At 41.3% G+C, this 27,294-nt stretch overlaps 1 protein-coding gene across 4 annotated transcripts in view; it reads right to left on the reverse strand.

The window, feature by feature from the left end:
• MAP3K13 (mitogen-activated protein kinase kinase kinase 13) overlaps positions 1-27,294 on the reverse strand; it is a 78,768-nt gene that overhangs the window by 40,006 nt on the left and 11,468 nt on the right. For 3 of the 4 annotated variants that reach the window (XM_061465244.1, XM_061465249.1, XM_061465246.1), the window contains exon 3: positions 8,877-9,022. The exons of the other annotated variant lie outside the window; for it this stretch is intronic. The gene's annotated coding sequence lies outside the window, so the exon portion shown is untranslated. The remainder of the gene's footprint in view (positions 1-8,876; positions 9,023-27,294) is intronic. 4 annotated transcript variants of the gene reach the window in all.

Genomic DNA, 27,294 nt, shown 5'->3' on the forward strand with positions numbered 1-27,294 from the left:
AAACACTAGGCATAAGATTTCCATCCAGGCAATACAACTGCAGACTGAGCACTACTATACAAAAGGAGAAGCAGACGCGCAGGTATGGTGAGACATCTCCTCTTCAAAGGCATCATTTCGCGTCACTATTTCAAACCCCAGTTGCACCAGGGTACTTAGACCTGCTCTGATTCCCTGCTTTCCTTTCCCTTCAGAGCCCAACACTGCTTTTAACTGCCATCACCACGGTGGCACAAGAACAACAGTCTCCAGATTTCCCTGGCATTTTCGGAACAGAAACAAAAATGTTAATGTACTCTCTTACCCTAAAGCAAAAAGGGGTAAGTTCAGGAACTAGAAGGGGGAGCACAGTACCACATGCAAGAAGTGGAACAAAAAGAGAAATATTGCTATAGAACAAGAAAAGTCAGAATAAAAATAGAAATGAAAATTATTTTTGGAGGATTCCAACAGTTAATTGCAGTGACATTTAAAAAAAAAAAAAAAAACAAAAAAACAAAAAACCAATCACCCAGCTGGGGAAATAAGTGGGAACAAAACTCCAGGAAGACTCCAGCAGGAGAAAAGAGCTTGCACATACAACTCAGATTTTAATTCTCCATGGTGACTTGGTTCAACATACCAACACTCAATTTCATCTGTGTCTCAACAGCTCAGGTTAAAATCTCCAAACACAAAGGTCCTGAATGTAAAGCAAGCCAAATACTTTAACTTGTGATGGAAAAGGAAATACAATCATTGGCCTAAAATTGGTGGCTGTCAAAAGATCATGTCGGTAGCCAAATAATATTAGCAATAGAAAACAGGATGGTTGCAACTGATTACATATTTTAACAGTACACATTACATAGTGCGTTCAGTGGCAACTAAGTGGATCAGTATCACAAAGAGTAATTATTTTCCTCCTCCTCATTTAGACAAAACCACTAGTAGATGCAGGGAACTGTAGGTATCAGACACCCAAACACAATCCTGTGGATAAGTTTAGCTCAGTATCAATGTGAAAATGGGAAAAAAAGTACAGAGTACAGCAAGGATATTAAAGAAACCCCAAACTTCATGAGGGACCACACAAGTGCCAGTGAACCGTTCACAGGGAGCAGGATTTCAGAAAGAATACATGAGTAACTAAGTAACTAGACCACTGAGAGACATAGTAGGCAAAAGTGGCAGTAAGGGGTGCAAAAAGGAAAGCTACAAGTAGCTAAAAAGTATCTGTTTGCCACTTTTGAAAAAGAAGATAATTAAGTGCTTTCAAGCCAATTAGCAACTCCAAGGAATGTTATACAGCATCTGCTAGACATAAGTTTCAAGTTGGCACATCATAGTAATTTCAGCCCAGTCCTAAAATAATCATTTAACAAGTTCTCCAACCCCCGTGACCTTCAATTTTAATACCCCTGAAAACTACTAAAATTGCAGAAGACTGAGAATAACAATATTGTGCCAATATTAAAAAGTAGCATACGTTTGCTATTTGTAGTCCTTGGTAACTTGATGCTGAATCCTGGGCAAAAATCCTAATAGCACCTCTGATTGGAAAAGTTCTGCTGCATCACAGCAAAGTCCCATTCATCCCAGTGTCCTGTCTCTGATGGTGACCAGTAACAGACACAAAGGGAAGCAAAGAAAAAAATCAAAGTAAATGCCTAACACTTACTGTTGCGTATTCCACTAACAAAAGCAGAAAATTAGAAAAGCGATGAAAGTGACTCAAAGGCTAATTCCATAATCATGCATCAATAAGGCTGTTTAGAAACTTATCTGACACACACCTGAAGGTACAAGAGGGACTCCACTGTAAAAGCTTTCTACCTAGATTAGTAAATAGGTGAGGTGAAACAGCAAATGATTCTCTAACAGGAGAAAGCCTAGGTAAATATTTGCACGGTTAGGGTAGCTAGTGGGACATTTTACTGTCAAGTTCTAAAACTCCATGAAATCTTTGATCCACTCTTCCAAACCTGTAGGCGTACATTCCTCTTCTGAATGTCCTAACCCTTAGCAGTGGGGTGGGCAACGGAAAGGAAAAGGATCATACTGAAACCTTTCACCATCAGATCTTCAGGCTTCTAACCAGGATCTCCCTGGATCTGGAACTTTGAGAAGTCCTCCCCGCAAAGGCAGGTGAAGAGGAACTACAATTTGACAGGACCATCACCAAGAGTTAGGAGTCAAGAATTGTGACCAAAGGACAAAAAGACACTCAAAAAGCCCCAAACCTTTTGGCATATGCAATACCATGAGAACAGGTGAGTTGTAATTTCAGCCAGGGCCATAACTATGAGCCCTATTTTGAAAGGGAGTCCATTTACAACAGGACAGCCATAGTGATTCCAGACCCTGGCCCTGCCTTGCTGCTCCTGCGGCAGCTAAAGAGCCACCACCTGGAAGATGAACCCTACACCCAATAAGAGGCTGCCTTTGGAGTAGGATAAATCTAGGATGTACATTTGGGTGACCAAGTTGCTGCTCCACAGGCAATAGGACTATCCCTGGAACAAGGCTTGGACCCTTTCAGATCAGAAACATCAGAGCTTCCTCAGCTCACAAGACAGCATAATAAGTGAGCCATGATGAGAGGTTTAGGTCTGCTTAAAAATGAAAGCAGAGAGCTTGAGATGGCTGCAAACTCATAGATGTGCAATAGCTTGAGAGAAAGCTACCCGTATAGTCAACTGTCTGCCCAAAAGCTATTCAAACAAACTCACAGACACTTGTACCACCACCCTACAGTCTTCAAATGAAATTGTTACCAAATTCTGTGACCAAAGAGAGGCTTCTTACAACAAAAAAGGTCATTCACACAGTTGCCAGTTGTTGGGGGTTTTCTGACTGAGTGTGCCCTGCAAGATATGATGGGTAGGAGTACATAAGACTATATGATGACTTCCTTTAACCTTGTATCACCTTTATCAACACTCCAGGAACTAAAAGGGAAAAAAATTACACTAAAGGCACTAGAATGACAAGACAAAATGCATTATCACAGAATGGTTTGGGCTGGAAGGGACCTTAAAGCTCATCCAGTTCCAACCCCCCCACCATGGGCAGGGACACCCTCCACTAGAGCAGCTTGCTTGCTTCAAGCCCTGTCCAACCTGACCTTGAACACTACCAGGGAAGGGGCAGCCACAGCTTCTCTGGGCAACCTGAGCCAGCACCTCACCACCCTCACAGGGAAGAATTTCTTCCTAATATATAATCTAAATCTCTCTTTCAGCTTAAAGTCATTAACGTCTTTCCTTCGTTAAGCCTGAGGCTGGTATACATTCTTTTTTAAGGAGTTTCCGGGTGATTTTCCCAGCACATCTACTCTTTCCAGAGGTGCCCTGATTTTCAGGTTCCTCACAAAGACAGAAGTCTGTGCAGTTTTAGGAGAAGGCATGCCACTACAACAAAAGCAACATGCACTGATAAGGCTGGGGAAGCTCAAAAGAGTACCTTTGCAGATTTTTATCTTCCTGAAGGAAGATGGCCTGGTTCCACCATAAAGAAAAGCTCTGGAACTCCATCAGGAAAGAAAGCACTACTACAGAAGAGACATGACAGCCTATTTCCTTGCTGCTAAAAAGGCAGTTAATGCAGCAAGTGAACAACAGTCTTTCCAGATTTACAGTCATCATGGCCAGCTGGCAGGAAGCACAGAGGAGACACGTAAAGCAGAACGTGCACATAGACAGCACCCTTGTGTCTGGGGAAGCTGCTAACTAAGGTGTTCCTCCTTGAGGGAAGTCTCTGACACCTGAAACTACATGGACTCTGGCCACATGCTTTCCCTTAGCCAGGGGTGTGTGAGGGCACTTCATTTATCTCTTTCCAAGCTCCCCATCTGTTTGTGCAAAACCTGTTGGAATTTCATTATCTTAAAACCTCCATCTCTAACATGTGGTTGAAATCAGACAATGGGCTGTACAATTATCAAGGAGAGGATGAACAAACAGGAAGTCAGCCTGAATACAGATAGTCAGGAGTAGGGTAATACAACTAGAAAAATGAAAAATGTGTTTCTCTGCTGTTTTTTTTCCTCTAGAAATCATTTGCAGAATCATTAGCAGAGGCCATGTGAAAAAAGCAGATCTATTTGTTTTAGAGAACATGCCAAAATGAAGTCTTCCGTAACAATAATTGACTCTAGTAGAATTGTCAGCAGTGAGAAATACTGCAAGTAAAAATAAGTATGCATAATTAGCTGTTCTAAGGGACACATTTAAAGCCAACTGAGCTACAGTCACCTTTCCTCTCCCAGGTTAGGAGCCTGCAAAAGAAATGAGAGACCTGACAACGAAGCCTCAATATTAGTGCCATCTGGAAAGAAAAGTCCTGTAATTTATGTTATTCCCATAAAACAACATATTCCTATAAAAAGGCATGCATAAATGGGAAGCTATTGCAGGGAGGAATTAATGAAACTGGAGAAGTGATTAAAAAATGTGGTACAATTCCCTAAGGTCAAGTTCTGCTCAGAGGAAAAAAAATCACCTGAATAAATATAGAATCAGCTGCTGAGCAGCTGGTGTGTAGATAAGGATTCAAGGTAGAGAGGATCACAGACTGAGCACAAATTATGAATACCAAGTTGTCACAAACAAGGCAACTTCTATCCTTTGAAGAAGCAGAAATTCCCAATCTACTTAGTTTTTATAAGGCCTTTGGTAAAGGCCATTTATGGGTCAGGCTTGTCAAGAAAGAGAGAAACCATGCCAGAACTACAAGACAGACAGTAAGGAGAGCTATGAGGGATGAGTGAGCTAACTCACTGGGGTTACTCCATCTGAACAGAGTAAAAAAAGAAGCTAGGATTGAGGTATGATGTACTCTTTAAAGATAAAAAACAGTTTCTGCAAAGAAAGAGGAAATCTATCCTCCACATCTGTGCTGAGTAGGAAGAGCACTGGACCCAAAATGCAACAAGAAAAATTTACCTAGGCCACTAGAAGAACTTTTCTAAATGGTAAACAGTGAAAACACCAGCTCAAGGAAGTCACACTGCCTCCCATTATGAGGTAAAAGAAAAATCATCTTAAGAACTGTCCAGTAATAGTGATGATGATTTAATGCAAAAGGTCAAGATGATCTTTTGGAACCTTTCAGGCCTCTTCTATGAAGATATCAAAATACTGAAAGCTTTGCAGCAAGACCAGAAGCTAAAAAATTAATCTGATCTTTTGCAGTATAAGGTCTTGCCAAATTAAATCCTTCATCCTTGTTACTGTTACACAACCTCTCTGAGGAATATTATTCAGATTTCTACCAAAAAAAAACCAACAAAAAACCACCATCCTACAAAAACTGCTGACAGCGGAATTCAAGCATTTGTAAGTCAGAGACTGCCAGAATTAGGCACTATATTTAGTACTAACAGTCTTCTCTGTAGTCCTGTGATACAATTCTTTCAGGAACAGTGGATCAGCTTTACATAAATATTCTCAAGACAAATAAAACCAGCTGAGCATCTTCCTCCAAGACTAGCATCAGTCACGAGGCTATCAGTAGCTTTTGCTTCAGAGCTTTCTGCTTGTCTTTCCTCTATCGAAAAAAACCTGTTCTGTTCCCCCGCTGCTAAATGCAGACCCTAAAAGAATCCTCTTGATTCTTGACACAGAATTACTCGTTTCATGAAGTTATGACAACACCTTATACAGTTACAATCATGATTAACAGATTTTTAGTCCAGAATATTCAGATAGAGAACATTAAACTTGTTGGCAGTGGTGATTTTGATCAATTTTGGACAATGCAGCAAGATGTAGAAGGCACCCCAAATCAGGACTCTTTCAGGAGATGCTGTATGAGATACTAAACACTTGCTTTCTGAATTAAGTCACAGAACTGACTTTAAGGGACAAGCAAATTTAAACAGCCTTCATCAAAAGGGCACATAAAAGTTAGCTGATTTCCTAATACTCCAACCAACTCAATCAAATCGTCAACATTGCAATGCACAGGTTTTGCCTATTCAGGGAAAATAAGCACCACATTAGTGAAGTCAAGTAATGGCTAAGAGAGAAAGCATGAGAGGCACGTTCAAAAACATGTCAGCTGAAGCATTAACCCCAAGACCTTCCAGGACAACCCTTTCACAAGAGTGGTTTATAACCTATAGGCCTCCATAAACAGAGTGAAAAAAGTGACTGCACTTCTTTTCAAGCAGACAGATGTGAGCCTGCTCAAGCTCCAATTTCCCCCTTATTAATAAGAAAAGGTTTACAGGATACGCATGTATACTTTCCACAAAAAATTAATATACTGGAGGAAAGAACCATGACAAGCTACATAATTAGAAGCTTGCCTGGTTCAGTTGCTCTCCCATTACATACCATCTATAAATGTCAAACCCCCTTACAAGCCACACTTTCTATCCTTAAGCCACCTCTATTACATTGCTGCTATGCATATGGCACTGCAATATAGAGTGCCTTGTCTATTAACTGAAAAAAAAAAAGCTAAATAAGAAGCAGCAATGCCAATGAAGTAACTGATGAAGTGTCGTTGATGAAGAAAGGACAGGGTAGCTCATGCAACTAATTGCTTTCATTGAAATGAAACCACATTCACATCAAGGGAGAATTCAATTCTTCAGTAAAATACTTCACCTTATTTATAACTCTTAATGAGAGACAGCTAAAGTCTAAATATATGGATGCTCTACCTCTACAGCACCCACCACTCCTCAGAGAACAGATAAAAATTGACAGCTTTTATATTAAGAAATTAATCCCAAAATGTAGCTCTATCTCATTTCTTCTTGCAACCCCACTCAAAAGTGGCTCAGACACCTCTTAAAACTTACATAGCTGTAGCCTTCTCTGCATGAAGTTATCTCCTTATGACAAAGATCATACAACCGTAAGAATATTTACAGAACAAAACCATTTTTAGTCTCCTTAAGCGAAGCACATAAATGTTTTCTTCTATTATGCATATATCCATTCACTAACTGAAGAAAACTTTACACGATTTTACAGTTAGAGACAAGGATAAGAGATTTTTCAGCTAACATCTATAAAGAAAACAAGAAACAATTTTTTAAAATTATTCCTCTAAACTTAATTCCCAAAAGATTACAGAATTTTTATACATTTTGCTCCTTTTCAGTTCTTTACAGAGATATATGAACATTTGCTAACTAACAAATTTTGCAATACATAAAATAGGTGTAGTTAAACTAAAAAAACCACATTCAACAGGTGGTATATTCCTTGAAAGAGCAATATCCATAACACAGGAAGTGTCCTGCTAACACCAACAGTGATCTCCATTACAAAAAATATTACAAGCTCACACTGATACATTAGACTATTAGAGAATATGAGACAAAGAAAGAAACCTTGAGCCATTTACATCATGTTTCAAAAGTGCCAGCAGACCACAGTGACTCACTCAGAGGGCAAAGAGAAAGAACAGTACACTTGAAGGACAACAGCCCTCTTAAAGCCCCTAACCTGTGTCCTAAGTGGTCGCTCTGTCATGCCCAAGGGTGCTCTTACATGGCTGGCCACTCCTCAGAAAATGAAATTTTCTGGATCCACCTGTCTGAGCCTGGACTCCTTTTCAGTTAAAACTTTTTGCCACAGACCTTGCAGGAAGCTCCTTGAAGAAGAGAGCCAAGTTTTCTTAGACTATGAACTAGAATGTTTTCCGTAAGGGAAACTCAGAGGGACTAGGTCAGTCAGACTAGAAATAGGAAGGGTTTATATAGCACCCCCCTGCCTGCTTCGCCTTGTTCCCAGCCTTCCATTTGGCCCTCAATGTTCCAATTGCAGCAAACTCTGCCCAGTGCTGTCTGATCCCTAGGGAAGTTTGTCATCACCTCTGAGGACTGCTTCTCAGTGTTACCCTACACGAGTGGCAGACTTCTGGCTGCCTACTGCATCTCTCACTCCCTGCCTCTTCCTTGCACTGCTCAGCCTCCCAGAGCTCCTCTCCTGAAGCTAAACCTGGCTGCTCCCCGGTAGTAGTCACCTCCTCCGTGATGCAGGCTCTTTCTTCCCAAAGACAGACAGCACAACTGTGAACAGAAGTACAAAACAAACAAATTCTGTCTACCGCAGAAGTGCCAAGCTACTTTTAATGAATCCCCCCCTTTACTATAACAAAATGGGCTGGGAGCTTGCTAAAGCACATCCCTGATCATGGCTGATAATTGCCAAAGGGAAGTATCAGAGGTAGGACACCAGATGTGCACAAGCTCTGTACTACCTATAGCAACAGACATCAGACACAGAATCAGCAAGAGAGCCAGCTAAACAAAGTACCTACTCAGAGCACTCACCTCCAATAGCAAAGTCTGATACTACTCCAGACATTTGACATCATTTTTGAATCAAGAACAGCTGCCTGAAAACAAATAGCTAAAACCATTGAGTTCTTACCTCACTAAACCAATAACCTGCTCAGATTTCAAAATGAACCACAACACTGCATTTTCTGGAGCTTTGCTGGTGTCTCCACTCTAGCTACAAGAGCCTGGATTCCTGTAAGGATATCTGCATTCTCCAGCCAGTCACCAAAGGACAATGAAAAATATCAAAATTATCCCCTCTCAGAATTAATAAACCTGAATTAAGAGATTCAAACGCTTTCAAAGTCCAAGTTATATTTAAAAAAATCTGAACACTGTAAGATTAACTTTAATCTACGGAAACACCTCTTTGGCACTTGCCCACATCTGAACTGGATCCCATTAGGTGTCTGCAATTGAGCTATGGACACAGTATAACATGAGAAGAGGTGAACTCACCTCATTCCCTAACCTCAAAAGGAAAGCATATCTAAAATTTAAGGACAACTGCAGGAGTGAGTATGTTACCGCTTCATGCCTTCTCCAGCTTCTGACTGGTTACTACAGTTTAAATGTCAACAACTGCTGATACCTGATCATTTTTCCAGATGCACTGAAAGCCCATGTCCTCTTGGCTTACTGCACACGTGCTTCCTCTTCAAGTCAGATAAATCAAGCTGTTCTCTGAAGTTGCACCATAGGTAATGTTTAGGACAATCCAGCACTGAAATCTTCTCCCTAGAAAGAACAAGAAAACTCAAAATCCTACTACCAAAGATGCACTTAAATAAATGCTCCTAAGATCAACCTGAAACATCCCATTAGCACAGCCTGATGTTACTTGGCACATTAAAACACAGCAGAAAACATCCCAAATTAAGTAGGCACATTCAAAAAAGAGGCTGGGAGTAGAAAAATGCCTCAAAACATTTAGTACATCCTTTCTAAGCACAGGCATACACTCTCTAATCCTTTTGTGGCACAATTTTAATCTAAATTAAGCAAGCAGCTCCAGTAAAAGAGCTCAAGGCTTTCCTTATTACAAATTACACCATTCAGGATTGGATTAGACTTCAAAATAACATGCTTCAAGATAATCTGCTAATGATTTTTCGCACTTAGTGTTTTACCTGAACTCCACATTATTTGTTTTCTCCCTTTCAAGCAAATTTTAGGAAAAGCATAGGTTATTACAGTCCTCCTATGTATATACAACTCATAATACCATTGTTCCTCTTGCTATCAGAAATATGCAAGCAAAGAGACAACGAATACTGAGACTGCCAACCCTGAGCCTACTGCATCTTCTTCCCACTCCTCAAAAATCTACAAGGCTACAAAGACTAAAGCCAGTTATACATAAAATTAATCAACAACTTTAAATTACGCAACTGGCTAATGCTAGTCTTTAATGCAAAACACTAAACTAACTGATCTTAAGTAAGGATTACCTCTACCCTCAAACATTGCTTTCCATATATCCTTAATCATCATGGACACAACAAGGCTACTACAACACTGAAGAAGGGATTCAGTAATACCAGCACAACTGTTTTCCCAGCATGAAGAGACTTTAGACAACATAAGCTGAGTGGCCTTGCAAAAATATAGGCACTATCTGCCTCATGTGATTCAAATGGTCTCAAAACCACTCCCCAAGTTTGGGAAGTTTAGTGTATTTCTATTTTGCAGAAGAAGGAGCAAGCATTGCTCATTCCCCTAACACGTTAACACTGCATACTTTGATTTAACCCAAGATTAACTTTCAGGATTATTTAATAAATTATGGAGGAAACAAGAAGGGGATGTATAACACCAGTCCTCAGCAAGAAAGAAGGTGCCACCAGCACTCTTGTATGGGAGACAGCAATGACTATCAGTGGGAGCTGGTTTTATTCTTAGGGGTCCCTCCCACAGAGCAATTCACCCCACACTCTTCACAACTTTTTCTGATATTCTTTTATTCTCATACATTAAATTATCAGCAGTCACACCTTCTGAAACAGTCACTTTCAATGGTAGCAGGAAAACAATCTCAGAAGGAGTTAGGACTTGGTCATTACAATTATACACACAAGAGAATAACAGTTACACTCTGCTACAGGAAAGAAATGTGAAGATCTGCAGTTGAGAAAAAAACAGTTCACAATTACAGAAGATGAATAATTTCTATTGAATATGCCTTAAAAACTACTAACCGAGGAGTAGTGAAAACAAGTCCTACAAACCAAATCCCTGTCACTCATAGCTCAGCCCAGCACACATTTGCTGGTTTTCTACCAAGAACACTAAGTCTTGCCACCACTGCCATTTTATTTTAATCTGTATTAGTTCTCTTACCTTCTCTAATTTGCCACACAACCAGGAAAGGTAATTACACATTCCCAGTAGGAAGTCAAGGTTAGGCTACATACACTGTATTTGGGAATAGAAAGAGGGACATAGAAATATTCTTTGCAGGAGAAACTACTGACCTGCAGCCGCTATTGCCCCATATTAACCATTTATTTACAGACTAATTTCCAGGTCAATCACTTTCCTGGAAGCAATACATCAATATTGGCAATGACAGATACACAACTGTAGTGAATCTGTTCATCCATTTACACTGCTCCACCATCAGGAGCAGAAGGTATTTCCACCAATGCATTAAAGCCTCTTGCTGTGCCTTCATACTGCGTTACCTAAAGCAAGTGACAATGCTCCTCAGGGAGGACTTCACCCATTTTAGTCAGCAGTTTGCAGAGAACAAGAAAATCCCCAAATGAGATAAACCAGCCCAGCTCTGGTGTGCACTGCCTGAAGTTGAAACCACTGGCCACCAACACCAGCACTACTCTAGTAGGAGCTGGTGCCCGAGTAGTATTACAAAAGCACACAGCCAGCAACTCGGTGGCACCAGTAGAGCAGCCTCACAGACACATCCTGAGATCAAGATGGGGATACAACAGAGAAACATAAGAGATGTGCTATCCAAATTCCTTACAAGTGTAGACATTTGACCACTCCAAAGCAGATGAACATGTATATACATTGTTACAGATCACATCACTTAGCAAACACACCCAGAAATTGGGAACATAGCACATAGATATGTAGTTTAATTCCTAATGAGCACACCACTGAGAAGTGTATTTATTAAGCAGTTAAGAACTCCTTCCTGATAAGGAGGTAAGGAGGGATTACTTTAAGATAAAACCCAGAGTAAATATACATATACTTTAACAGGTTTATTTGACAAACTTCAGAGTTTATAACTTTTATCTATTAAAAACAGAAATACTTGCCTTTGTTTGTAATAAAGTTACATGACTCTATGAAATCAATTTTAGAAAGCTCCCAAAAGCCAGTAATTACAATTTTTACCACTGCTTTAAGACAGGAATGGTGCATGTAAACAAACCAAGGTTTATATTCTTGCTTAGAAAAAAAAAAACAAATACTGTAAGTAGATACTGTAGATGAAACAATAATACAGACTTGAAGATCAAAAACACACACAAAAAAAAAAAGAGTGTATTTGATTACACTATAGTTTTAAACATAGCTTGCATATATAGAAAACAGCACATAAAATTAGAGAGATGTTCATGAAACCACGAGACACCAGATGCCCGAAGCTGGCAGAATGCCACTGGAATAAATTACTGAATTTCACACTAAAAATGCAGCCTTCTGAGGCCAGGTTTTCAAACACCATTTGATAACTGGTAGCAAAGGTAGGAGCTGACAGGCCCATAGACGAGAAAGGGTTTCTGGGGCTGGAGGACTTTCACCACCAGATGAGTTTAGCTCTTCCTGCACTTTCATTTGCCACCAGCTTTTGTAGTATTCTATTGGCTTTCAACAGATGCTGTCTAGATTCGCCCTTAGAGATTTTATGCATCTATATGCTAATACAGAAGACAGCATGGTGTATCACAGATTTTAGTTCTTAAGAATGCATAAATGTACCTACCAACTTACTTAATAATTATTAATAGTAGAAACAATTAATGTGAATAGAACAAACAAAATCCAAATGAATGTAATACAGAATTCATACCAACCGGAAACTGAGTTACAAAACATAACCCATTAATTGGATTTTTCCTCTTTAACATAATCACAGTGGATCCAAGGAATTCTTTCAATGTGGTATTTCTCATACTAACAAAATATCAGCAGAATTCTGAACTTGTATTCAAACAGTAATCCCTGCAGATGGATTTTGTTTAAAGAACTGACAGGAAAAAAAAACATTCTTTGCTCCAAAACTCTTCTACTTGTGGTAAAAACCAAGCTGTACTGAAATCAAATAGTTCTTTCTTAGATATACTTCCATTATGTTCTCTGATATTCTCTTCCCTTATAATCTATCTTGTATTCTGTTACATTATCTTCTCTTACATTCTCTCCTCTTACATTCTCTTCCCTTCTCTTATACTTTTTTCTAGTTTACTCTCTTATAAGAGAATAAAAGTGAAAAGAATACCAAAGACCAGAGAATACAAGAGTTTCTGAGGAGAGACTGTGAGATAACACAAGAGATTCTAAGACAATTTAAGAGAACCCGAGAGATTCTAAGAGAACCTAAGAGAAGACATCCCAAGAGATCCCAAGAGAACCAAATTTAAGAAAAGAGAACATAAGAGATTATTAGAGACTATTAAAAAAGAGAACATACGAGAGAACATAAGAGACTATTAGAGAAGAGAATACTGAAGAAGGGAATCTAAGAGAACCTAAGGGAAGAGAGAGAACCTAAGGAAAGAGAGAGAACCTAAGGAAAGAGAGAGAACCTAAGGGAAGAGAGAGAACCTAAGGGAAGAGAGAGAACCTAAGGGAAGAGAGAGAACCTAAGGGAAGAGAGAGAACCTAAGGGAAGAGAGAGAACCTAAGGGAAGAGAGAGAACCTAAGGGAAGAGAGAGAACCTAAGGGAAGAGAGAGAACCTAAGGGAAGAGAGAGAACCTAAGGGAAGAGAGAGAACCTAAGGGAAGAGAGAGAACCTAAGGGAAGAGAGAGAACCTAAGGGAAGAGAGAGAACCTAAGGGAAGAGAGAGAACCTAAGGGAAGAGAGAGAACCTAGGGGAAGAGAGAGAACCTAGGGGAAGAGAGAGAACCTAGGGGAAGAGAGAGAACCTAGGGGAAGAGAGAGAACCTAGGGGAAGAGAGAGAACCTAGGGGAAGAGAGAGAACCTAGGGGAAGAGAGAGAACCTAGGGGAAGAGAGAGAACCTAGGGGAAGAGAGAGAACCTAGGGGAAGAGAGAGAACCTAGGGGAAGAGAGAGAACCTAGGGGAAGAGAGAGAACCTAGGGGAAGAGAGAGAACCTAGGGGAAGAGAGAGAACCTAGGGGAAGAGAGAGAACCTAGGGGAAGAGAGAGAACCTAGGGGAAGAGAGAGAACCTAGGGGAAGAGAGAGAACCTAGGGGAAGAGAGAGAACCTAGGGGAAGAGAGAGAACCTAGGGGAAGAGAGAGAACCTAGGGGAAGAGAGAGAACCTAGGGGAAGAGAGAGAACCTAGGGGAAGAGAGAGAACCTAAGGGACCCTTGGGGAAGAGAATCTTAGGGAAGAGAATCTAAGGAAAAAGGGAAATATAACCCCCATTTTCAAGAAGGTGAAAATGGATGACCCGGGGAATTACAGACCAGTCAGTCTCACCTCTGTGCCTGGCAAAATCTTGGAGCAGATTCTCCTGGAAGGCATGCTAAGGTGCTTGGTGACAGCCAGCATGGCTTCACTAAGGGGAAATCCTGCCTGACCAATTTGGTGGCCTTCTATGATGGGGCTAGAGAACTGATGGACAGGGGTAGAACAGTTGATGTCATCTACCTGGACTTGTGCAAAGCATTCGACACTGACCCACATGACATCCTTGTCTCTAAATTGGAGAGACATCAATTTGATGGATGGACCACTCGGTGGATAAAGAACTGGCTGGATGGCCGCACGCAAAGAGTTGTGGTCAATGGCTCAATGTCCGGCTGGAGACCAGCAACGAGTGGCATCCCTCAGGGATCGGTGTTGGGACCGGTCCTGTTTAACATCTTTGTTGATGACATGGATAGTGGGATTGAGTGCACCCTCAGCAAGTTTGCCGATGACACCAAGCTGTGTGGTTTGGCTGATACACTGGAGGGAAGGAATGCCATCCAGAGGGACCTCGGCACGCTTGTGAGGTGGGCTGATGCCAACCTCATGAAGTTTAACCATGCCAAGTGCAAGGTCCTACACCTGGGTCAGAGAAATCCCAGGCACAGCTACAGGTTGGGCAAAGAAGAGATTGAGAGCAACCCTAAGGAGAAGGCCTTGGGGGTGTTGGTCGATGAGAAAATGAACATGAGCCAGCTTCAGTGTGCGCTTGCAGCCCAGAAAGCCAACCAAATCCTGGGCTGCATCAAAAGAAGCATGACCAGCAGGTCGAAGGAGGTGATCCTGCCCCTCTGCTCTACTCTTGTGAGACCTCACCTGGAGTATTGTGTGCAGTTCTGGTGTCCTCAACATAAAAAGGACAGGGAACTGTTGGAACAAGTCCAGAGAAGGGCCATGAGGATGATCAGGGGACTGAGGATGAAGACAGGCTGAGAAAGTTGGGGCTGTTCAGCCTGGAGAAGAGAAGGCTGCGTGGAGACCTCACAGCAGCCTTCCAGTATCTGAAGGGGGCCTATAGGGATATTGGGGAGGGACTTCATTAGGGACTGTAGTGAAAGGATAAGGGGTAACAGGTTCAAACTTAAACAGGTGAAGTTTAGATTGGATGTAAGGAAGAAGTTCTTTACTGTGAGGGTTGTGAGGCACTGGAATGGGTTGCCCAAGGAAGTTGTGAATGCTCCATCCCTGGTGGTGTTCAAGGCCAGGCTGGACAGAGCCTTGGTTGACACGAGGCGAGGTGTCCCTGCCCATAGCAGGGGGGTTGGAACTAGATGATCTTAAGGTCCTTTCCAACCCTAACTAGTCTATGATTCTATGAGTCTATGATTAGGTTTCGGGCAATAGCTGAGGTCCAAAGAACCAGGGCACCACCAAAATGGTACTTGTAATTCAGAGACCCACAGGGTGCTTGGCTTCTGCCAAGGTCTGAGCAGAAGTAAGAAAAATGATGGGAGTATCTCTAGCAGAGCAGCTCTCTTTATAGATGAATACCAGTATGATGAAACAAAAGATGGGAGAAAGAGGAGGCCACACATTCAGCCTCTGTTGCTCAAGATTTTCATTAATAATAAATAGAATATCACCAAGATACAGCCATTGTGCAGGGAGATCAGACTGATGTTGTGATGCCCAATGACCACATCTCTGCACACAGAAATCAAAAGAGCCCACATGTGCACCTTGTCTTCCTACCCTCCAGTGTGCCACAGCCACACTGCCTTTTGGAGAGACTGGCCTTAAAGCAAACGATTATAGCAATAACACAATCAGAACAATCAACTGGAAACAATGCACTTCTCCCACAGAGCCTCCACAGGTACTTCAGTGGCCTACTTGCTCTGTGCTGTTAAGTGTGCTGGAAGCCACTTATGTATAAACAACTGTACACATTGCACATTTCATTTACACAGTATGCTCCCAGCAAACCAGCAGGCAGTAGCATCTCAGAGGCTGTGCTCCTATGAGCTTACTGCCAAGTGGGCCACAGTCAATGTGTAGACACCAGTGATCTAGAGCTGAGAGGAGATGCTGGGCCAGCCAAATTAGACTTCAAGGTGCACACTGACAATTTAGATACTACATGAAAGGCTCAAGCAGATCTTGCAATGCATTTATTATAGCAAAAGCTAGAATAATGCCATTCAAGCTGATATTGAAATTGGAAGAATTCAGTTATTTCTGAGGTATTGGGCCTTTGTACTAGACTTTCAGCAGAGACAATGGCATTACAAGCATGGCAGCTCCAAGGAGTGATACTCTGAGAGGCTTGTCAAACATACAAGGGAATGGCTTTCAAATTGGGCAGGTAAAAGCAGGCTCAGGATCTGTCCAGGACTTTGAGCCTCTGTGAGCGTACTCAGCTCATTTGGCTGCAAGTCCCCTTATTTTCTCAGATCCCCTCTATCTCTATCCTGGGCAACTTAAATATCTAGTCTGGTTTGATAGGAGAACTCATTCTCTCCACCACCTTTGTGCTAATAGCATCCAGGGTCTTCAGATCTATTAGGTGATATGACTAATACCTGCCATCTGTTCATTATTACCTTCCTTCTCTCCTCTCCTGAATAGGAGTCATCAGTAAAGAGCTTGTTCTACTCAATCTATTTTAGGAGCGTGGGCTTTTAGCATCCGTGGAGCACTGTTCTAAGCTAAAAGTTAAACCAAAGAAGTAGACCATGCTCTTGCAACATCCCCTAGGTCCTGTAAAAGTCTCTGACTAGGCTCAGGAACAACTCTGTTTTCTGTAAGTTATCTTCACTCCCAGTGTGCCCAACAAACAGAACTATTGCTCAGGTTTCAAGCCACAGAGCAGCCTGCAAATAAGATGCAAGCCTCAGAAGGTATTCTACTGCTCTCTGCAAAAACCAAGTCTGTCAACACAGGTTACAGCATCAGCAGGTAACATGCTGCAGCACTGTTACCTGGTTTGAGGAATTAGGAGCTCTTGATCAATTACACCAGCTTGGTACAGACCACTGAAAACGAAAATAGGTACAAATAACTGAGGCCAGATTTCTGCCCATCAGACTTGGGTGAAATCTTCCAGCTCACAGGGAATATTAAGCAATACTTATACCAACAGCTGTTCCCCGTAAGCTATGGTTAAGGGAAAAAAACAAGCTGAACACAAAAAGGGAAGGTGGGCTTGTAAGGAGAGAGGCCCGTGGAGGATAATTTCAATGTATTTCTTGCAGGAGCTGTTTCGAAGTGCAGGGAAAATAATCACCACACTGTAGGAAGCCTGGAACACTGAGGAGTCTCTGGCCCCATAAATGTTTAATTTGAGCAAAGTAGCAGATTCATAGTAAGCATAGTTCTGCCACAGCTGAATTGCACACTCCTGCTTTGAGTTCTTAATGACACAAAGGTTAAAACTAAGTATAAAAATAGAAGAAAAAGAACAGGGAGATTTTTATCCCTGGGACTACAGATGCAGTGTGCACAAGCCAGCAATTTACTCAGCTCTCTCTCTTTGCTATTGCACAATGCAGTAGCAACATATACAGAGCCCTGAAGTAGGTACCTTGATTTCACAGCTTTGACAGTTTGACCCAGTGCTTGGGATAACATCACCTGAGAACACGAGCCATGGCACCACATCTTAGAAACCAGCAAATGCTCCAATTAAAGGTATCATGCTGCCTGTTACAAAAACTGCAAAACTATAGAACCAGAGTGAAGATGTATGTGGAAATAGAGATGAAAATGAACCCACAAGGCCCTGGGAGCAGAAGAGGGACTTACCTGGAACTGTTCCACCAGAAGAAGGAGGGATTTCCCCCCTGTGCTGTTACCCTTGCAAATAAAACCCATCATCTTCAGTTATTCCCATCCCACCCTAAACAATAAGCTCAGACTGGTTAAATAAATGTGAGAGGAGAAAAGTTGCTAATTATGTGTTTCTTCTTGCCTAAAATGCAAGAAGATCCTAAAAAAGAAGTTAATGCATTCCATGACCTCATGAGATATCCACCTTTATTTTTCTTCCCTGCTCTTTACTTTAACCAGACTGTCACCTGATCACCATTATCTGCTTCTTTTCCCTCCACCTTCAGAGGAGCATATTTTCTGTCCCTATTTATACCTTTCTCATCACAGACTTAATTCTTTTTCCTTCTACACACACTTGCTGCAACTCGTACAACTACCTCTCTCTCCTCCACACACCTAGTCTTCCTCCCCGTTTCCAATCCTCAAGACATATACGGCTTCACTAAAATCAAGTGCATAAGTTCAATTAGACCCAGGTTTTTCTCCAGCAGCATAACCATATCTTATTAGAGTTATGTCACTTATCCCAAGCCAGCTCTCCATAAGTACTGAGTGGACAAGCACCATCAGGAGCAGGAAAACCCTGTGCTTATCTTTCCTTATTCCCAGGATGAGAGCATCAAAAGCTGATAACACTGGAAAACTAGGAAATAGCAAACAGAAAATGCTATGGAGCCTGTTAAAATCTGTTCAGCCTCTGGAAACCCTCCACAGAAGTGCAGATTTTCTCTTTTTAAAGTATGAATAGAGTCAAAAACACATACACTACTATTCGCATATTTTGTAATCTCCTCAGGATTTGCAGTATATTTTAGAAAGTAACCATGAGTTTCAGAAGCAGTTCCAAGAAGTAGTTTTATTTCCTGAAGCAGTGGAAAAAAAGCAGAGGAAGAAACAGAAATCACTGCAATTAGCTGCTGGCAACAAACTTGCAAAGCCAAGACAGCACCCTGGGCTCTTCCATACACACCTCAGGTAGGAACATATTACCACTGATAAAGCCAGACCTTTAGAGCAATTTTCACTGATGGCTGCTCTGAATTTTTGGCTTCCCAAAAACTGATGTCAAGTGGCATTTCTCCTTGCAGAACACTGACCTTTGCAGGCCTCTGGAAGAAGAAGCAAATCCAATACTAAAAAGATACAGATGACAACCAACGTGCTGGTGTGCCGTGCTACTCCAATGACAGAAAACATTAAATATTTGCATTAACATACTATGATATATTCTACTGTGATTGCAATCTTCTGTTCTTATGAGAAACACTCTCTCACTCTGAATACAAGACAGATGGTACTAAGTAAGCAAAACAGTTGTTCTGTAGCTTATCAAACACTGATCAATGACCTCACAATCATACAAAGGCTGCAGAAGGCAGAACCTTCCAAAGATGCAGTTAATGGACAGACTCATGAAACACCTTCTGGAGACTCAGCCTTAGTCATACTCTGTGACTTTAAACTACAAGGAGGATCCCTCCTCACTAGGATCAAGGTGACCATGGGGACTTGAGGGTACTGATTGATGGCTGCTGAACATGAGCCAGCTTGTGCCCAGGCAGTCAAGAAGGCCAACAGCATTCTGGCCTGTATCAGCAATAGCGTAGCCAGCAGGGCCAGAGCAGTGACCATCCCCTGTACTGGGCACTGGTGAGGCTGCACCTCGAATCCTGTGTTCAGGTCTGGGCCACTCACTACAAGAGAGACATTGAGGTGCTGGAGCAAGTCCAGAAAAGGGTAACGGAGCTGGTGCAGGGCCTGGAGCACAAGTGTGATGAGGAACGGCTGAGGGACCTGGAGGTGCTTAGTCTGGAGGACAGAAGGCTTAGGGGGGACCTTATAGCTCTCTATAACTACCTGACAGAAGGATGGAGGCAGGAGGTGCTCATCTCTTCTCCCAACTAACAAGCAATAGTACAAGAGGTAACAGCCTCAAGCTGCACCAGGGGAGGTTTAGATTGGATATTAGGAAAAATTTCTTCACCAAGAGGGTGATCAGGAACAGGCTGCTCAGGGCAGTGGTAGTCACTGTCCCTGCAAGTGTTCAGAAACCACCGTAGATGAGGCCCCCAGTGACGTGGCTTAGTGGTGGTCTTGGCAGACCTGGGATAAAGGTTGGACTTGATGATTTTAAAGGTCTTTTCCAATCGAGTTGATTCTATGATTACTCCCCAGATCAAGAACCTGTTTCAGAAAAAAGCATAGATACACCAAGAAGTTTAAGACACTGCTACGTAAAACCACCTGCAGCATTTCATGTGCAACCAGTAAAACTAACAACCGCCGCCACCACCACTGCTGTATTGTACATCTCATTTCTCACTGAAGAGCCAAAAGGAAGCCTCCCTCCATCTGCAGCTGACAACAGCAGCCACAGATCTGTTCTTCTAGAACAGAACTGGCTGTAAATATTGGCTGGAAACATTTATTCCCACTAGGGAGTGGTTACAGTCCTTAATTGTTGCCAGCAGCTGGGGTCTGGGGAGTCTTTCCTGTGCCAAACAGCAGAGAAAACAAAACAAACAGAAAATGACTGCACCTTGAATATACCACAATACCTGAACTTATGTGGCCTAAAAGGGGCCCCTGCACTTGCATTTAGGCTGGAGAGACTGAAAGCAAAAACATATTTTAGAACAGCTATAGTCAACCACTTAAGCAAAATTACTGAAAAGGCGCTCTGTCCTTTATGTCACAGATTGAAAGGTGAGAAAACACCACATAAAGGTACGGGACCAAAACATCAGAGGTGAATGGCAGACCTGTAGACCTGCACGTGGACAGTGATCCTAGTCTTTTCTATCACTTTTACAACACTGACAAAGTTCACTCCATAAATACAACCCCAGCTTGCCAGAAATGCATTACTGACTGAGCACAGTTAATAAAATACACAGCATGAACAGCGAATACAGATTAAACAACGTTCTGTGTGAAGTTCAGCCACATCAGTGTAGACTGCCAGATACTTTCCTCCATCTTCTTCAAACAGAAAGAGTTCAGGAGTTCCCTGAAGTTCTTCATAAGCAATTCTTCACACCAGCTGATCGATATAAACCCTTTTTTGAACAGAAAAGAGAAAAAAAAAAAAAAAAGCTCTATTATGGGACATTTTTTTCTACTCCTATAAGGTATCTGTGTAAGCTGTGTTGCAAACCTGAAGGTCAAAGCTTCACACTGATTTGTTGACTGTCCCTGGGAAGACCAAGAAAATCGTAAAAGGAATACCCAGAAAGAAGGCCAAAGAACAACTCAGTATGGCTTGTATAGACTACACCAAAGTTTCCTTGTGACGAGATTTCTGGCCAGGATATAAACATGAAATAATCCTTGAGAAACTATCTTGTTCATATGCTGAAGAATTGTTAGCCATTATATAGGAAGATGACAAGGTGAATTTATAACCTGGTAAACTTTAAGCCTGAAGAGATGGAGAGCAATAGGAGGTGGTCTTTGTTACCAAAGTCTTTGCTATTGCAGATTCAGTACAGATTCTCTTGCTCCAGGCAATCACTTGATCTCACGCGATTACCAGAAAGACCAAATTCTACTTCAGAGGTTGAACAAAACTCAGGAAACGTTTTGTCTCAAAAAACATCTTGGAAACATGAAGCAATCAGAATGATGTAGCTTTTTTGTCCTGCTCGGTGTCCAAGGTAACAAAGGTAATCAAGACAAAGGCACAAAATAAGACCGACTGTTGATGGTTAGTGTCCAATACAGGTATGATTTTTCTAGGTTGGATTTTGTGAATATAATCATCTGAAATGACATGAAGGACAATTTTCTTTAGCACATCTGAAGTGCTTGCTGAGAAGAAAAGAACCCTTAATGCTCACTTCTGTATCCCCTTTGGGTTTACCTTGTATCTTCCTCTTCTAGAAACCAGTTGATCAAACTTTTTCACATGCTTTCTCACATGCTTCATTGGAAGCATTACAGATACAGCCTTGTTGCTCTGAACATTTCAAAAGCAAGTGTGTGTTAAGGATAATGAATCTCAGCTACATAAGTATTTTAATCTGAGGATGCCAGAAACTAACCCTTGATGTTGAAAAATGTAGATCAGAGACAGTAAGAGAGGGGACTTCACATTTACTCAAGTGTGAGAACAGTTATTCATGCTCCAGATAGATCATCAGTTCAGAATGAGGAAACACAGGCAGTGGAATTCTGTTCCCTAGGAGCTATAAGATGTCCTGCAAGCCTAAACACACTGGTGTATCTTCTTGTTCTGCTAACAGCATGACAGACCAACAGTCCACACAGGTAAGAGGCAAGAGTTAGCTATGAAGGTACGGCTACTGATTACCCAGGATTATCCTTTTTCCCAAATTCATAGCTTCAAACATCAGCCAGACTGCTGATAGGAGAATAATGAGACAGCACTATCAGAAATCATTCCTGAAGTTCAATCCTCAAGCACAATGGTGAGCTCCTTGCAAAGAAGAGTAGAGCAGAACATCTTTTCCTTTAGCAAAGAGCCCCATTTATTCTAACAAGTAGTTTTTTGATTGTCAACTTGATTGTTAGACTAGAAGACTAACAGCCAAGAAGCCTAATGGTTACTGGTCATGGCTGCTGAGCAAAGAGCCTTCATGTATGCAGCTGTTTATGGGACTGTTGTCTAATACCTGGCTTTCTACATAACACCCTTTCATTCCTTCCAGTTGTCCTGTTACTCTTGCACTTCAAGAAGAGACTAGAAATTCTGCTTACTGAATAATTCCCAGTAGATCACTCCAGGTTGTTTCAATGAGAAGGTTAAAAGGTTAAAGATAACTCTCACACAAGGCCACCTTCCAAGATTCTGGTTCTTGGAATATGCTGCTCAGAAACTTTTTTTCTACTGCAGTATCACAATCAAATATCTTAAGACATGACAGAAGGAAAACATAATACCTTAGGAAAAGGTGAGAATAGTACATTAAAAAGTACTTGATGTCAATCCTTCAAACATTTAAGTATTAGCTAAACAGTGACAGGGGTTTATGAGAGTTTCTTAGCTGCTGTGCCTTCCCTGCTCCCAGCATCAGGGGAAGCAAAGCCATCAGCTGATGGTAAGTCCCCTGTGTAGCCAGTGTGGCACAATCAGGTTGAAGAGAAACAACTCTTAATGGCTCAAGCATCAGGCTTGATAACAAAGAAGCCTTTCATGACAAACAGGTCAAAGAACAGATTCCTTTGACCTACATGTCCTACTGCAAACAGTAACACAGTTTGCCTTTTTTCTTTTTCTTTTTGTTTAAAGCATCAGGAAGAGTGAAAAAATCGGTCCTAATGCACTTAACAAACCTTGGCAACATTAGCCTGTTTTCTCTGATAACTGCTACTCACCCTTATCCATGCTAACTTCTGGTAAATTTGTATGCTCTCCCCTCTCAAAAGCAAGAGTGAGAGCTGACACTTCCTTCACCCTTTTCCCCCCCCCTCTTGTTGAAACCTTACTTCCACTGCTCTAATAGTTCTTGACTTAACTGGGACAAGGAATATTATTCTGGGCTTCTCTGTCCTAGCAGTTAGTCTACTCTGTATTAACCATCCAGAGCACTAAAAAAGTCATACTGAAGCCCCAGGCAACCATTCTAACACTGCCTTAAATTTGTGGTTTAGTAAAACTGCCTAATTTTACTGGACTTATATAGCCATTTATTTTTATACACACACACACACACACACACATACTTCAGTGCTAATTATATTCAGAAAATTCTCTTCTCTGCTACACGAAATGAAGTTCATTTAACAGCATTTGTTCCAAGAAGTCCCAGTGAGTTAAATTTCTATCCAACCTTAAAACATAGCTATTTCTTGGGTAATACTTTTTTTTCCATCCTTTTAAGCAATATGCAGAAGCATTTATAATACTTAAGAACAGGCATCGTAGTAAATATTACACTCTAATACAAGATAGAATTGTACCCACAAGTTTTAATCTAGGCTAGCACATCCAGCCACCCAAACAAAGGGGAGGGTTTTCTAAGTAGGCAGGGTATACTACCATTGCACCAACATTTTCAGTTTTTAAGGATGCAAAATGTTTCTGTACAACCCCAGTTTTCACAGAAATGTAATTAAAAATTTGATTTGACTCATCTGTAGCAGCAACAGTTTCATACTACAACATGTATACCTCTAATAGCTCCTGTCAGTAAACCAAAATCATAGAGTCTCAGAATCACAGAATGGTTTGGGTTGGAATGGACCTTAAGATCATCTATTTCCAACCCCTCCCACAGGCAGGGATACCTTCCATTAGACCAGGCTGCTCAAAGCCCCGTCCAACCTGGCCTGAAATGAAATTAAAACCTGCAGTGGCGCACATCTTAACTTCGTGACAGAGCATTGCTATTTCTGGTGCAGGAACAACAAAATGGAGTTTTCTTTTATATACTGCAAGAAAGCAAATCCCTTGCATTTTTCAGATGGCACTTCCTATAAACTGCCACTCATTTTAACTCCAAGACACAACATGCTAGATACATGTATTAATACTTACTGGAAGAAAAGTGCCCACAGAAAAGGCTTTCCTTTGAGTCACTTTATCTAAGTTTTGAAACTCTTCTATCAGGTAAAATGAAGATAGGTTTCAACTTCCTGGAGTCTGTGCCTGGAATAACCAACCATAATTGAGAGTCACCGCTAAATTATGCTGTTCAGGTTCTCAGTGTACAAGACTCCCTCATTCACAAGCAAGGAATTAAGCACCAGCTAAAGACTGGTATCAGTACAGGGCAGAGCAAATAAAGATACCAGCATTATCACTTTTCAGGTAAGTTAGCCAGTGCAAGCACAGCTGACCAGAAAATATACAGTGGAGAAGCAGGAATGTATCAAAGCAGAAGCAGTTCTTGCTAGACCTGAAATAATACACACTGAGAATACAATATCCTCTGCTACAGCTGCAAAATTTGGCAAAGTAAACATTATGCTTCTTAACCGTCATCTCGGGAAAAAACAACCCATTTAAAAGCACACAGCTCAGTTCTTCAAATATAACAGAAAAATACAAAGTAGCACCAGAGACACAATCAAGTTCTGGGTGGTAAACTACACACACTCAGTTTTCACTTCCTAAATGACAATGGATAATTATTTTTCTTAACCTCAGTAGTGTTGTGTCAGGCAGTGTTTACAGAAAACATAATTTCTCGTATTGGTAGATGACATAACAGCTGAGATAGCCTGCACTTGCCTTCACAGGCTGTGACTTTAATTGAGGCATACTAGAGTACATTAATAACACTTTTTGAAAGACCAATATCGGCTTCATTTATTTTTATAAAGCCTTTCCCTGCCCTCATTTTCACTGACTACACATGTCAGAGCAAGGTCAAAATAGCTTAATTTCCTTCTGCACTGGACAAAGAGGCATAAAGAAGAGCCAGTAAATTTAGCATCTTTCATTTTCACTGTGGCTTAAGGAAGAACAGAAGGAATTTATTAGCATCAGATTGACTCCAGCATAACCTGGCTGCTTTTATCAAGGTTGCATAAATTAAAAAGCTAAAACCAAAACTCCACTTTGCTTGAGGTAAAAAAGATGCATCAACCCAAGGGCAGCATTTAGATTTCAAGGAAAAATAAATCTTGGTAGCAGATACGAGAACAGTTGAGCACTTTTCCACTATTTCAACATAACAAATAATGCAATGCTTACGCATCAGAGAATGGGGACCGAGTCAAGTGCCAAAAGAACTAAGTTTGCCATGTACCTCACCGGTAAATACTAAACTTCTCCTTTACTTGAGAGCACTGAGCAAATGTTATTTTAATGAAAAACGTAATTCTGTTTAAAAATGGCAAATGCAATGTGCTTGAGAAGCAGGATCTTTGTATTTGGTAAGGCAACATGCAGACAAGTAGTGCCACCTGGCAAATCTACAGTTACTTGAATGATGCACCTCTTTCATGCCAATCAATATTTAATCATTACAACAATCATAATGTAATCAAACTCTTTTTTTTTTTAATATATCCACAGAATATTTAAATGTAGGGAAAAAAACATAAAAATAGAATTGTTGTACTTGGGAAGCTGGAAGAAACACCAAAGGAATCTGAAGTGGTACCTCCTTTTCCCCTCCAAAGACTTTTCCAGTTTATTCCCTTAACTAGATGACAGCTTAATATGCTCTGCTTAGCACACACAAAAAAAAAAAAAAAAAAAAAAAAAAAAAGGTATTTTCTTAATAGCAGACCTTAACAGAAGAAAAGCTTGTGGTGACTTTCAGCCTGGACACTTGCTCTCTAAGTAAAGTGGGTTGCAGACTCCTTCTGGCACAGTGAGGTCTCAGATCAGGAATTCCTATAGTTTTGTTCATGGAAAGTTAATGAAAGTGCAGTGGCTGTGTAAAACAGCTCTAAGAACAGCAAGCCTCAGGCTAATACTGATAGTACAGCCTCCTGTGCCATTACGTGAAACCTATCAGTCCACAGAGGTAATATTTCACATCCAGTTGCAGTAAAACAAATGGTCCCCAGCACAGCAAATGAAACATCTGAAAAAGTCTACGTACATCTAGTAACTAAGTTGTCAAATCCACCACTGTAACACTGACAACAGCTATAAATTCAATGTGGGGATGAACGTGATGGATTTTCCTCTAGGAAACTTGGTGTGTCTCAAGCTACTTAACACTACTTATACAACTGAGTTGCATCTATCGTGCTTTCAGTTTAAACATGAAACCCTCATGATCTCCAGTAAAAAAAAAAAAAAAGAGATAATCCCATGATTAGTTGGACTTCTTTAAGCAACTCTAGAGATGGCTGGGAGCACTGCCCTTAGCAGAAGGGGATAAGCAAAGGAATATCTAAAAGTTGACGCGGTTCTCATCCACAGCTCTAGTGGCCTGGAGAGCTCCCCCAAAACAGTCTCAGTCATCCAACACTCAAAACATTCCTTACGCCCAAGAGTAAGATGGCAACTGATTCTGCCTGGGCAGTACCATCCAGTTTGTGCATCTGCCCGAAGTTCAAATTGTCCATATTTAGTCAAGATTCAGGTTAAATTGGTAGCAAATTTTTCTCCCGATGAGGCAAGAATTTAATCCAGAAACACCAAGGCATTTTTCACATCCAGAAGGCCACAAGCGATGACACAGCTAGGACAGACAGGCAAGGGAAAAAAGCTAACAGTCTACTTAGGATAAAAGCCTGTTACAGTCTAATCCATATGAAAAACAGACAAGGCCTCAGCAAAACCCAGTGGTTACACAATATCTGAAGGGTACACATGGGAAGCCAGTCTTACAGTACCTCAGTGAGCCAGTGGATGTCTCATAGACCATATCCTATTCCTTGCCATGTCTATTTCTTCCCAAGTAGTGTTGCCCAGTGAGCTCAAACACTCGGAGCACTCTGTACCCCAATTTAAGCTGCAAATACCCTCTTTGAGGAGACAGCAACACATCATCATCACTCAGGCACCCTTTGGCTGCAGTAGCTGTCAGAGAAGCACAGACCTCCAATCCTAAGGCCCTCTCTGCAGCAGCCAGCAGTACTTAAAAGCAATCAAGCAGGAGTGAACTGCTGAAACCTCCTGCCCTAGTAACAGCCCTGAATACAGTGCACTTTGCTGCTCCCATGGGAGGCCAGAGA

The sequence above is a fragment of the Pezoporus flaviventris genome, unplaced genomic scaffold (assembly GCF_033815535.1).
Source record: "Pezoporus flaviventris isolate CSIRO_AGI_PZ_B2104156 unplaced genomic scaffold, CSIRO_AGI_Pfla_v1 ptg000040l, whole genome shotgun sequence".
NCBI classification, from domain to species: domain Eukaryota; kingdom Metazoa; phylum Chordata; class Aves; order Psittaciformes; family Psittacidae; genus Pezoporus; species Pezoporus flaviventris.